This window comes from Lolium perenne, chromosome 4 (genome assembly GCF_019359855.2).
Source record: "Lolium perenne isolate Kyuss_39 chromosome 4, Kyuss_2.0, whole genome shotgun sequence".
Taxonomy (NCBI): domain Eukaryota; kingdom Viridiplantae; phylum Streptophyta; class Magnoliopsida; order Poales; family Poaceae; genus Lolium; species Lolium perenne.
The window spans coordinates 150,143,180-150,156,247 of NC_067247.2; the positions used below are offsets into that span (position 1 = coordinate 150,143,180).

Genomic DNA, 13,068 nt, shown 5'->3' on the forward strand with positions numbered 1-13,068 from the left:
AACATTGGATGTTATTAATAACAAGGTTATGTCATTCTATGAATGATGTAATGGACACACCCAATTAAGCGTAGCATAAGATCTCGTCATTAAGTTATTTGCTATAAGCTTTCGATACATAGTTACCTAGTCCTTATGACCATGAGATCATGTAAATCACTTATACCGGAAAGGTACTTCGATTACACCAAACGCCACTGCGTAAATGGGTGGTTATAAAGGTGGGATTAAGTATCCGGAAAGTATGAGTTGAGGCATATGGATCAACAGTGGGATTTGTCCATCCCGATGACGGATAGATATACTCTGGGCCCTCTCGGTGGAATGTCGTCTAATGTCTTGCAAGCATATGAATAAGTTCATAAGAGACCACATACCACGGTACGAGTAAAGAGTACTTGTCAGGAGACGAGGTTGAACAAGGTATAGAGTGATACCGAAGATCAAACCTCGGACAAGTAAAATATCGCGTGACAAAGGGAATTGGTATTGTATGTGAATGGTTCATTCGATCACTAAAGTCATCGTTGAATATGTGGGAGCCATTATGGATCTCCAGATCCCGCTATTGGTTATTGGTCGGAGTAAGTACTCAACCATGTCCGCATAGTTCACGAACCGTAGGGTGACACACTTAAAGTTGGATGTTGAAATGGTAGAACTTGAATATGGAATGGAGTTCGAATATTTGTTCGGAGTCCCGGATGAGATCCCGGACATCACGAGGAGTTCCGGAATGGTCCGGAGAATAAGATTCATATATAGAATGTCATTTTATGTGAATTAAAATGATGCGGAAGGTTCTATGGAAGGTTCTAGAAGGTTCTAGAAAAGTCCGGAAGAAACCACCAAGGAAGGTGGTGTCCACATGGGACTCCACCTCCATGGCCGGCCAACCCTAGTGGGGGAGGAGTCCCAAGTGGACTCCCCCTTAGGGGGCCGGCCACCCCCCATATGGGAGGTGGAACTCCCACCTCTAGTGGGAGTCCTAGCTTGGGTAGGTTTCCCCACCATATGGAAGGTTTTTGGTTCGGGTCTTATTCGAAGACTTGGAGACCAACACTTGGGGTTCCACCTATATAATGAGGGGCCAAGGGGAGGGGGCCGGCCACCCAAGAACCACAAGGTGGCCGCACCCCTATAGTGGCCGGCGCCCCCTCTCCCCAAACCCTAGCGGCCTCTCTCCTCCACCAAATCCCGCACGCTTAGCGAAGCTCTGCCGGACTTCTCCACCACCACCGACACCACGCCGTCATGCTGTCAGATTCAAGAGGAGCTACTACTTCCGCTGCCAGCTGGAACGGGGAGGTGGACGTCGTCTTCATCAACAACCGAACGTGTGACCGAGTACGGAGGTGCTACCCGTTCGTGGCGCCGGAAGCGATCGTGATCAAGATCTTCTACGCGCTTTTGCAAGCGGCAAGTGAACGTCTACCGCAGCAACAAGAGCCTACTCTTGTAGGCTTTGGAATCTCTTCAAGGGTGAGACTCGATAAACCCCTCGTTGCTACCGTCTTCTAGATTGCATCTTGGCTTGGATTGCGTGTTCGCGGTAGGAAATTTTTTGTTTTCTATGCAACGTTATCCTACAAAGATGTCTTCATATCGAATGAACATCAAGTCCGCAGGGTATGTGGTGACAAAGCCATAGCCAGTGGGCACCTTGGCCGTCAAAACCGGGTACGAGGGATTTCTATCTCGAAAAAGTAGGTCCTCCTTCATTAGAACAACATCATGCAAGCTCCTCATATCCGGCGTCACCTGCTAGACAATGTGTGCCGGCAGCATAGGCTGGCCTAGGTGATGCATCTTCCTCCACGGGGTCGGCAACTTGTCATTAACCACTTTCTTGCTTGCGGCAACATCTCCGAACTTCTTCCGCTTCCTGCCCTTCTTCTTATTGCAACTGGGAGTGGCGTTTTGTTTCATACCCTCCATGGTCGCACCAAGGAGTGTCCTCGGGGTAAGCCCAACTCGGGGTGGAGCGGTGAAGGCGGTAGTGTCTTCCTGCTCGGGCGTTTCTTGTGAAAGGAACAACTTCTTCTTTAGCATACGATCGGCGGGTGGCTTGTAAGGAGAAACCCCGTTGCCCTCCATCTCAGCGATGAACGTATCGATTGGAGCTTGATCGATGTCCAACGCGTTGCCGTGCTGACTCTCGGGCTGACTGTCGGGCTGACTATCGGGCTCAAAAGGACCACCAGCCGGTGGAGGACTGGCCCTGGCTTGGCTCGGGGCAGCCGTTGCATCCTGAGGAGTGACCATGCCATAGCTTGCCTTCGAACCTGAGGCGGTGTTCAGCCGAATTAGGGCTTTCGGCCATAGAAGGATGTGATTCTTGAGGTCCCCGAGAGTGAGCGGGGTTTCCGTTTCCGGGGGTTGATAAGGAGGAAGAGGTCTTGGCATCCCGGTAACGACCGGTTCACGCGAACCCGGCTCATGCTATCATCCATCCTGGCGCAGTGGAACGTCCAATTTTTTGGCAGGAGGACACTGCCGCTCGCTACATCCTTGAACTTGTTATCCACATTCATTAGGAATGTGCAAGGAGTCACGTCCTCCTGTGAAAACATGTGTAGGTCAGAGAGGGGCGATGACAAAGTAACTAATTTGTAGAGGCTTGAGAGGCTAAATTAATTACCGTGAGGGCGTTGAGCTCGGATCGCGTCGAAGGACTGAGGCCAGGCGTGCACGTGACTGAGGGGCTACTGGCGCCCCCCATGGCCGGCGAATCCTCTCTAGCGCATACCAAGTTGGGTGTGCATTGAGCGTGTATAGTTGGAGGCCAGTTGTCGGAGTTGCTGGCACCTTGGCTGATCACCGACATTGGTCCCTTTTGGCCGCCGGCGAAGTAATTCTTCATTGACTCTACAAGATCAGGGATGATTTCATTGACCCTGCTGGCCACCGCGTCATCAACCTTGCTAGCAACCGCAGCACTGACGCGTTGCTCCATGGTTGTTTCCAAGTCGGCCACCTTTTTCAGAAGAGCCTCGTGCTCCCGGTCTTTCTGCGCCTGCTGCGACTCCTTAGTGCTTGCGGGCATGTCCAAGCCATAGTCGACAAGCTTGCGACCTCCTCCAGCGCCAGGGACACGTTGAGGCTTGTCCAACGGCGGTCGTTCCTTCACGGTGTTCAGACCCCTGATAAAAGGCGTGTCCCACGGGACTTTGCCCGTCGACGTCTGGGTCGAGGAGCCAGCTGATTCGGCGACTGCTTGTTCCTTCAACTGCCAAAAGTAACATGAACAATTTTAGAATGTAATGGACTTGGTGAGCAGTATCAAATTAATAAGCTGGTAAATTGCTTACCACTGCATTCTCAAGTGCCTTCACCTTTGCGTCGGCGACCAACTCAACTCCCACCACCACATGAGGTTTCGTGACACGTTTCCCACCCATTTCTCTATCGTATCGGGACCTGAGATATGCCCTGAAGAGTGGGTCTTTGTACTTGGCAAAAGGGGGCTCGAGGCCAGCGTTTATGTAGGCATGGTCCTCCTTGTCCCATACCGGCTGTTTGCCTTCGAAGCCACGGCAACCGAGATGGTGGTGACCGATGTTCTTATCCGCCAGCTCCTTCCCCCAGGCCGATTGTTGTTTGGTGTACTCGAGCTCCTCGTTTTCCAAGAATTTATTATACTGATCCAGCGTCATCCGCGGGAAGTGGCGCTGGATCTCTGTCCAAGTCTCATTGTCACCAAGCATCCCCCTCAGCATGGTTTTATAACCGTTGAGGTTCTTGGTGAACTTAGAGACGGCTCGTCTGTTCACGATGTTATCCTTGGGATCCTCGTTCCTGTATTCCACAGGGAACTCATACCGTGCGTGCAGCCGCGCAAGGAGTTGGGCCTGCAGATGCTGCTTCTTCTTGGTTCGGAGTTTCGTCTCGTTGACGTCGACGATGTCCCGAAGGATTGCTCCCAGTTGGAGGCCGTACCCCTTCTGCTTGGGCTCAGTAGGAAGACCGGTCTTGGCGTCCACCGCGGTGATTATGTCGCGAGTGGTGCCGACCCTGTTTGGGCGCCGCTGCTTCCGTTTCCTCTTGGCCTCGGTAGTAGTATCCGAGCTACCCCCGGCAACGCCACTGTCGGTGGTCTCGTCGGCAGCGGGCCTCTCATCCTCGCCATCATGGGCATCATAGTTGTCCATCTCATCATCCCCCTCCTCCGAGGACTCATCATGGCTGCCCCTTGGAAGTTCCTCCAGCTGATCCGAGACCATGAGCCTGTAGTGCTCATCCAACTTCTAGACCCGTCAACATCTTCGTTGGGGTCTGCAGAAGACGACATCGCTAGCTATACCTTCTGTAAGTGCACAAGCTACTGTAAGTGCACATGCTATTGTAAGTGCAAAAGCTACTGTAAGTGTTCAATTTAAAAATATACTCGGAAATTCATATACTGTAACTATCACTTGACAAATTCAGAAATTCATATACTGTAACTATCACTTAACAAATTCAGAAATTCATATACTATGGCCAGAAAAAGTAAAACAAGATCATGTTTTCTTGAAAGATTAGATTCACCAAATGGGGTGCTTTGTTGAAAGACAACATACTATATGTACATTAGCACAGTAGCCAGTTGGTTCAGCTACTAAACCCATGTCCTGAAGAGATTTATGAATTTAAATCTACTGCTTACTGTACTTTGATTATGATCAGACAACATACTTGTTGGCTATTTACAGTAGCACAGTGGGATGGAGTATGATCTTTAATTATGATTGTAAGCTCAATTACGAGTACAAAGAGTACGCAGTCATCAATTCAGGTTTCAGACATAAACTACTCCACATATGTTTCAGTCATCAATTCAGGTTTCAGATCATATAGGTGCACAAGATTTGGATATGGGCGCCTACACTATCCATCACAAAGAGGATGCATATAAATACATAATAAAAAAAGATTTATCAAAGAGGTCATAATGAAACCATACATCTATATGTATGCAAAAATCTCTCCAATTATCTGAGAAAGGAACTACATATGCATATCAGCATAGCATGCTTTATTTTTCCTGGACTTTCGTAGTTTACAAGCTATATCAGCATAGCATAGCATGCTTTATTAACAGGGTGGAAATCCACTACTAGTTACTACCCCTAGCTCTATTAAGCTTATGCTTTTCATTTAATTGCAATCTCTCTGTCTACAGCGAAAATTCGGCATGACCTTTGCTAAAAAATGGTTATGCCGGAGTGCCAGAAATTCGCCGGAACGGAAGTTAATCGATATTCTGGCGAAACATTGGCACTCAATGTACCTGCAGACACATTTCACACAACTTTTTCTTCCAGACATATCAATATAGCAATGACCTGAGCCTCCAGCATATGCTCAGGTCTAGCACCACCACATCAGGTCCAACATATGCTCAGGTCTAGCCATTTCACAGCTATGCCATTTCACATTCATCCTCATTCTAATTACCTTGAGCTTCTGGAGGAGTGAGCGGCGAAGACGAGGTCGGAGAGGCGGGCAGCTTATTCCTGCGGCGGTTCATGCATTTCAGAAAATTCAACACTTAGTCTCCACATATAAAAATGAGACATATGAATATTGATTCCAAATAAGCATCTTAAATGCTACAACCAGTAAAGGGCTTAACATCTTCATGACTACTTGGGCAGGGGTACAAACTCCAGTTTCTGGCAGAAAATGATAATTTCCATCTTGAGAAAAATTAAAGGATAGGGGAAATTTGAGCAGCAGCTATGCCATTCCCTGAAACATCATATACTGTTAGGCTTGTACTAAAGGATACTCTGTTCAATTGTCTGAAGAAATTATGTGCTATGTGAATTGTTAAGGATGGACCCCTGTTTTTACAAACTTGTGCTCTTATATGAATATATGTGTTTTATCTTAGAAGAGCACTAAGCTCCCAGTGTTCTGAGGCTCTGTGGTTCACCGGGATGTCACTTTCGTTGGTCCTACTGCCAAGTCGGTTTCGGAGTCGGTTCGATCCTGGCATTTGACCACCACGTCCAACACCTCAGAAGGCAGAACACGGCACGGACCCTGTCTCCTCCCTCTCGCAATCATCCTCATCCCAGCACCACCGCCGTGACCCTCGGTCCCCGGATCCACGCCGCCCCTTTGATCCCCAACAGCACCACCGCCCTGCCCGTGCCCCAGCACCACCGCCGCCTTGCCCGAGGCACCGCACACGGACCTGACACATGGTGTGTTCCGAGTGGTGCCGATGTCGTCCTCGATCTGCACCCGATGGGAGCTGGGCGACAAGGACGCCGCTACGGTGTCCCCCTCCTTCCACCGAGTCTCCATCTCAGTGTGTTCCCGCGTCCGTGGCAGCATCCCCTTTGATGATATGGCACCGCAGATTTGGAGATGTTTGGTGATGCCGTTCCCAACTTGGAGCTGGTGGCAGCCATTCCTTCGTCTGCATCCACGATTTCGTTGCCCTGATCTGCATGATGGAACTATACTAGATGCTTTGGCCCTCAACGACAAGGAGTGTGACATGATGGATATCGATGTCAAGATGCCGGTCTGCAACAATAAGCAGAACCTGGAGTTGCCTTTCATGTTGGGTGGACCTCGGTGCTGAGCCCTGAACATGAGGAAGATGACTTCATTTTCATCCGCTTTTCCCAATTGTTCTGCACGACTGGAGATTGCTACACGGCATATGTACTGGACAATTTGTGATAGCTATAAGATGAATCTAGATGCTGCTGTGAGGCTTCAGTTGTGTGTCAGATCAGCTAATGGATTCAGACAAGGTGGAAACCGCCTCCGTTCATGTGAACATGTCTTGGTCGAGCTTTCATTTATCATCTACTAAATAGCGACATAAAGTAGATAAACATGTAGTACAGATTTCCAATGTTTTATTATTATTACTTCTACAAAGTTGTCGTGTTATGTATCAGCAACATATTTAACACCGTTGTGTAGCCATCAATTGCAATGGCAGAGATAATATTTAGTTTTATGCTACTGTCAAGCAACATGTTTTCTATTTTATCTTTTTTCAGGAACAACAAAGCCAACATAACGGGGTAGAGTGGGTGCGCATGCATGGCCGGCCCCTCCTGCCGGTGGCGGCACGGCCACCCCGTGCGCCCGCATCTTCCGAAATGCACCGATCATCAATGTGAGTTGTTGTAGTATGCATGTTAAATATTCCTACAAGATGCCCCCCATTTTCTAATTTTTAATTTCTTACATTTTATGCTTGGGCATTCATTGAATCGTCTCTGATGTAGAGGCGCTTAGAGCAACTCCAATAGTATAGCCGGTTGTTGGCTATAAGCATGATGTGATATCATCTATAGTCAACATGTAGCCAACAAGTACAATAGTTGGCTATAAGAATATACTACTTTTTCAATGGATGGCCCACCTTTCATTCACACACCTTGCCTAGGAGCACGTGCTAGAGCTAGCTCTTGCATAAGAGTCCACTCACATTCTCTCTCCTCTTCTCTCTCATCCAACTAGATACAAATATATTATTTTAATCCTTATAGCCAGCTGACTAGACCTTATTGTACTTGCTCTTAAGCGGCCCTGCGAGCGGCGCTTGGGCTTGGAAATTTGGGATGTTGACTGAAAAGCTAGCTTCCTTTTACTTCTGTGGCTATAAGACCTAGCTTGCTTGGATCGTTTTGCTCTGATCTTTTCATTGCATCCAGCGATGGAACCTGACTAGATTTTATTCTTAAAAATCCATCTCAGTTGGCCCATCTCATCTAGCTTGCCAAATAGGATGATAGGAATATCCCTCGATGTCCATGTATTTCAGAGTATATCTCATTGCTAATACCGGTAATAATATTTTCAGGGAACACTGCGGCTTCTAATGTACACTATCTTTATGTCTACCCTGGGACTACAGGATTGGGCCATTCTAATGCGTCTGTTTCCTGATTTTACACATTCAGATGGTAGACTACTGTGCTAGGCTGCTATCTGACTTAGACATGTGCAGAACATGGAATGCGAGTCTGACGTCATGCTTTTAAGCTTCATGACCACTTCGATCCATGCAAGTTTAATCTCATATTTTTGATTGAGGTGTCAACTTTCTTTTGCATATGAGTTTGTGGTAGAACTGGATGAAAAACCTATTGTAACATGCAAATTAAAGTTTGTAGTATACATGCTTGAGGACTAGCCCTGAATAGGCTCAGATAAGAAAATCTAGGGTGAAAACCGTGCAATGGTGTACTCTCATCAGCTATTATATGTTTTCCTTGAGACACTTTGGCTGAATTCTTGAATTTTGCTAGGCTAAATCAAGTTTAAGTCAGTACCCATCATTCATTTTACTCTAGCTAACTATGTTACAAATAGTAATTGTACCAGGACAAGTCCCTACATGGATAGTGCCTCTTCTGCATGATACTTCAATAGTCTTACTTTTTCTTTTGAATGTGTACATTTTTGTTACAGCAGCTTGATCGACTGAGGCAAAGATTGGCGTGATGTCTTTCGTCAAAGGATAGAGGCGCCGTGTGTGCTTCAGTATTCACGTGATGCAACCACAAGTCTCCCCGGCAAGCAGGAGGTGCTCCACCGTCGCCTCACGTCACTATATCAAGCTAGAACTCTGATGCACACGAGGAGCATGAGCTGAGGGAGGCGAGGCAAGTTGGGAGCTACCATGGTCATGTGCGTTGCTTGCATGCCTACTTGTGCTCTTGTGCCGCCTCCTCGACGCTCAGCACATGGCTCTGTCAGCACCTATGGGATGGGACGACCAATTACTATGTCTCTCCCTCATTATTGTTCCCTCATAATTCGTTACAGGTGCGCCCAAATTCGGTTTGGTCATGTTGTTGGCCATATAGGAGGTTGTGTGTGCTCATCAAAGAAGTTATGTATATGAAAATTCAGCGATTTACTCTGCTCGACGATTTAACAAACCAACGAGTAATGCAATTATTTCTTTTGTTTCTCCTATGAACTCTAAAATTAATAGCCACTCTGTCGATATAGAATTATGCAACCTTGATACATCTTATTTATAGTTCTCCCTTAATTGCTTCTACTTTGTGAAAATCTGCAGCTGAACCTTGGTTTATTGCATGCGGAATTATAGATCACATATCCCTTATGCATGTTTTCTTAGAGCTTTATACTGTAGGTTATGGGCAAATAAGTTGACTTGATAATATCTTAAGATAAATGATGTGTAGCTTATATGAAAAAAAAAGCCTGATTTGTTCTCCACAATGTTGAAGTTTCCTGATTGCTTGTTCAAAGTATGATGATCCTGTTATATTGGATGAATTTGCTGCAATATTACATCCTGGTTGGAAAATCGAATCAGATTGTGATGACCTCATCATGTGTTTAGAAAATTTAAGTGACTTCTTGTTAATTTTATGTACTCATGTTTGAGGGCTTTTTGTGCTTATTACTATGTTGTTTACCCATCAAAATTTTGTAGCCACGTTTAACTGATGTTCATGTCTCCATCAAGTCAAGTCTGATAGTTCATATTCTCCCTACTCTCTTTCTTATAACAAAATTCAGGTGGTATGTTGAATTCTTTTTGTATTTTCATGTCCATAAAAAGGTAGAACTCTTCCTAAATTTCACATATGATGTTCAGGTGCAACTGATCAGTATGGTAGAAGTCTCATAGTTCCAATCCCCCTATTTCTTATACCAAAATTTAGGTGGCATGTTGCATTTTTCTGTCCACGAAAAGTTTTTTTTTGCGGGGCTGTCCACGGAAAGTTGGATCTGATCCTAAATTTGCATAATTTATCATGTTTGATCGCAGTTGTCAGTATGGTTCCAATTGTATGTTGAGAAATTTACTCTGAAGCAAGTAGTACGTAAGGGGTATTCCAGTCTAATGCTTATGAGTGCCATATTTTAATGCTCCAAAGTTTAGATTACAAACCTGCTCATATCAATCTTGTGTTTACAATTTTGCATATTAAGCATATAAGCTACAGATCAGTTCATATCAATCATGTGTAAATTCATGTGTTCATAATTTCGCATAATAAGGTTAGAAGATTTGTGCTACCTTGGTGGGTAGCCTACATAGTTTTGGCTAAGGATTTCTTATATACTTCTTTCACCCTCAGCCTACTGTGTTTTCATACCTTGCTATTTTATTGCTTCACCTATGTGAATGGAGATCTCCTATCTCAATTTATTATTGGAGCCGCTAGAAGTATGATTTTTATCTCTAATATTTCATGGATTAGTCATTCTAATATGGGTAAAAAATTGTTTTCTTTCATCTATGGATCCCCACAAACATATGTTTTTTTGTCTATCCATTATTCCTATTTCTGCCATTTGATCTGTTCATGGTAAGACCTACGAGTCAGCATAAAAAATAAAGATAAATAATGTTACTATCAACTTTTGAATATGTTGTGTAAACGGCAATGCCAGATAAGCTGTTGATACTTGCCCAACAAAAAAAATGACTTGACACGTAATTATATATAAACTGTGGTTACTGTAAGTTAAATTACTGATCATTGACTAACTAGGAGCACATGTGTGCAGACTCCACCCCATTTGTTAAGACAAACTACATTGTCACCTAGAAATAGCTCCATCTTAAGCCGAGCAAGCAAACAAAAACACAGTTGCAAAAAAGGCGCAGCAAAGCGCGCGAGGTCCATCTAGTATCTTAACTATTCTTCACCATATAAGCTCACAGGGAAAGAGTATTAAACTAAAAATTCATCCTGTTTCACTGTTGCAAGGTAAAAAAAAATTATTAAGAGCAGACCCTGTCATACTTCAGGACAAACAATCACAGCCAAAAAGAAGACCCCAAATGCTTGCCTGCCAACTTTGATTTACGAGTATATATACAGGTCCAGTCATTAGTATACAAATGCAGGACCAGTAAAATAGTGCAGCAGAGTTGAGGACCAGTAAAACAGTGCACCAGTAAAGCAACAAACAACCACAGCCTATTTCCTTATGTTGCCTGCTTATAGCTTGATCTGCTTGCACACATGCATTGGGTTATTCAAGTAAGGTTTGGGTTGTACTGTATTCCCTATTAAAGCTGGATGTTCCTCATTGTTTTCTCATTTTTCTTTCTATTCTGTGAAGATTGAAAGATGATTTAATCATGTTGGCATGCTTAATTCATATGCAGGATGGATTCTGTAGCAGTATCAAAAAATAGCTTAGCAAAGTTTTTCAGTTTGCATCATGTCCAGACAGATATTCAGTTCTACATCATGTCAGGTTCAGTTTGTATTATCGCAGCTAGGTAAAGCTTCTAGCGTTGAGTTAAAAAATGGTTACATTCTTCATCTAGGTATAGTCATTCTGCAGCAATGATCTTGCAAATTGCAATACTATTTAATTTTAACTTCATTTGAATACTATTTTAATTTTAACTTCATCATAGCAACTGTATTTATTAACATCCAGGTTAACTCTTATGATGCTACTATGGTTAATCTATTAAAAGTTGTAATTAGTGATTAATTAGTGAATATCATAGCAGTGAATATCATAGTAACTGTATTTAACTGTTAATAATTATTGACAAGTGAATATCAATCAAATAACACGGATAATACACTAATATAGAGTATGCTTAAGCGTCCAGGCAGTGAGTTGTAATTATTAACATCATAAGAGTGTTATTATTTGGTCTTCTTTGACCTGCAGCTGTTGGTGTGTGATAGGAAGCTCTCAAATCCATGCACTTAAGCAGATAGGAAGCTGGACAAGAACAACTTGATCAACAGCAAGAGTAATCGGGGGAGGAGCCGGGGGAACGGACCTTGAGCTTCTGGAGGAGTGAGCGCTGAAGACGGGCTTGAGCTTGATCTACACCTGGTCGGCGTGCTGGAGAGGCGGTTCCTGCGGTAGTTGGCGATCGATCTGCACCTGGTCGGCATGCTAGAGAGGCGGGATTGAGCTTCTGCAGGCTGGAGGTCATCACGGAGAGGTGAGGAAGAGTGAGAAGAACAGGAGGAGAGGGAGGCAGGGGAGAGGCTCACCTTCTTGTTGCGACAGGAGGAGCTGCTGAGGCGGGAGGCGACGGCGATGGCGATGGATCAAGGGAGACGGCGATGGATCGAGGGCAATGGAGGGCGATGGATCGAGGGCGACAGAGGGCGACGGCGACGGTGATGGATCGAGAGGAGGCGCGGCAGATCGATTTGGGATTTGGGGGGGATTTGGCCAGAGGGGAAAATGGCTAAGTCATGAAGGAGTTATCCCCGGCGATTTGCGGGGAACACCGGCGGTAAGTTGTCGGTCAATGACAGGTGGGACCCATGGGCTTACCGCCGGTGGAAATGATGTATTCGCCGGGGGTAATATTTGCTGGCGATACAGCTAGTATTTCTTTTCCAAACCCTGTCATCTAAAAAACCTGACTTACTACCAGAGTGGTTTCGTTCCTTCCCCCCCACCCAGCATATCTGCAGTTCGAATCCCCATAGGTGCGAATAAACCACCCATTTTTGTTGTGTTTTTGCTCACAACACATTTATACTGTGTTTTAAAAACTTCATATTAGTGTTGTTCAAGAGAAATATAGGGTTTTTTTAAGTGCAAACATTGAAGGATATAAATTGCAGTAATGTAGGGTTTTAATTCTTGATCGACATCACATGGTACAAATGGTTGTTCAAGAGATAATTATTTAGAAATACACAAATATAATTATTCACACTTGAAGAATTTTCACCTTGCCCTTCCGTTTGGTCCTTGTGACCCCACCGATATCGTCGCGACTCCTTGTGTATGGAGGAAGACTTGACCTAGGTAGCATCGTCCTTCTTCTTCTTAGTGTGTACGCTCTATCATCTTCATCGGGTTCTTCCATCATTGGGTCTCCGACGAGGCCGTCAAAGTCTTGCTCGTCGGCAACTCCATCCATTTCGACGAGGGCCCTTTTTGTCTCCTTACGACAACACGGCTGGGCCTTGACCGGTCAGTTATGAAGAAGCATTGCTCGACGTGCTTAGCCAATACCCAAGGCTCATTTTGCGCGGTGGGGTTCTTGGTCTTGGATTAGGGGGGCAGTCGCATGGTGGTGACATACGCATATTCTTTTGTGATGTCCGTAGCCCATCTGAC

General features: G+C 45.0%; 1 long non-coding RNA gene across 1 annotated transcript; it reads right to left on the reverse strand.

The window, feature by feature from the left end:
• Positions 1-4,978: 4,978 nt before the first annotated feature.
• Positions 4,979-12,157, reverse strand: LOC127294142 (uncharacterized). The gene is made up of 3 exons (XR_007846401.2): positions 11,982-12,157; positions 11,762-11,909; positions 4,979-5,498 (listed from the first exon to the last, which is right to left on the reverse strand). It is a non-coding gene; the product is annotated as an uncharacterized lncRNA (long non-coding RNA).
• Between the last annotated feature and the right edge of the window lie 911 nt (positions 12,158-13,068).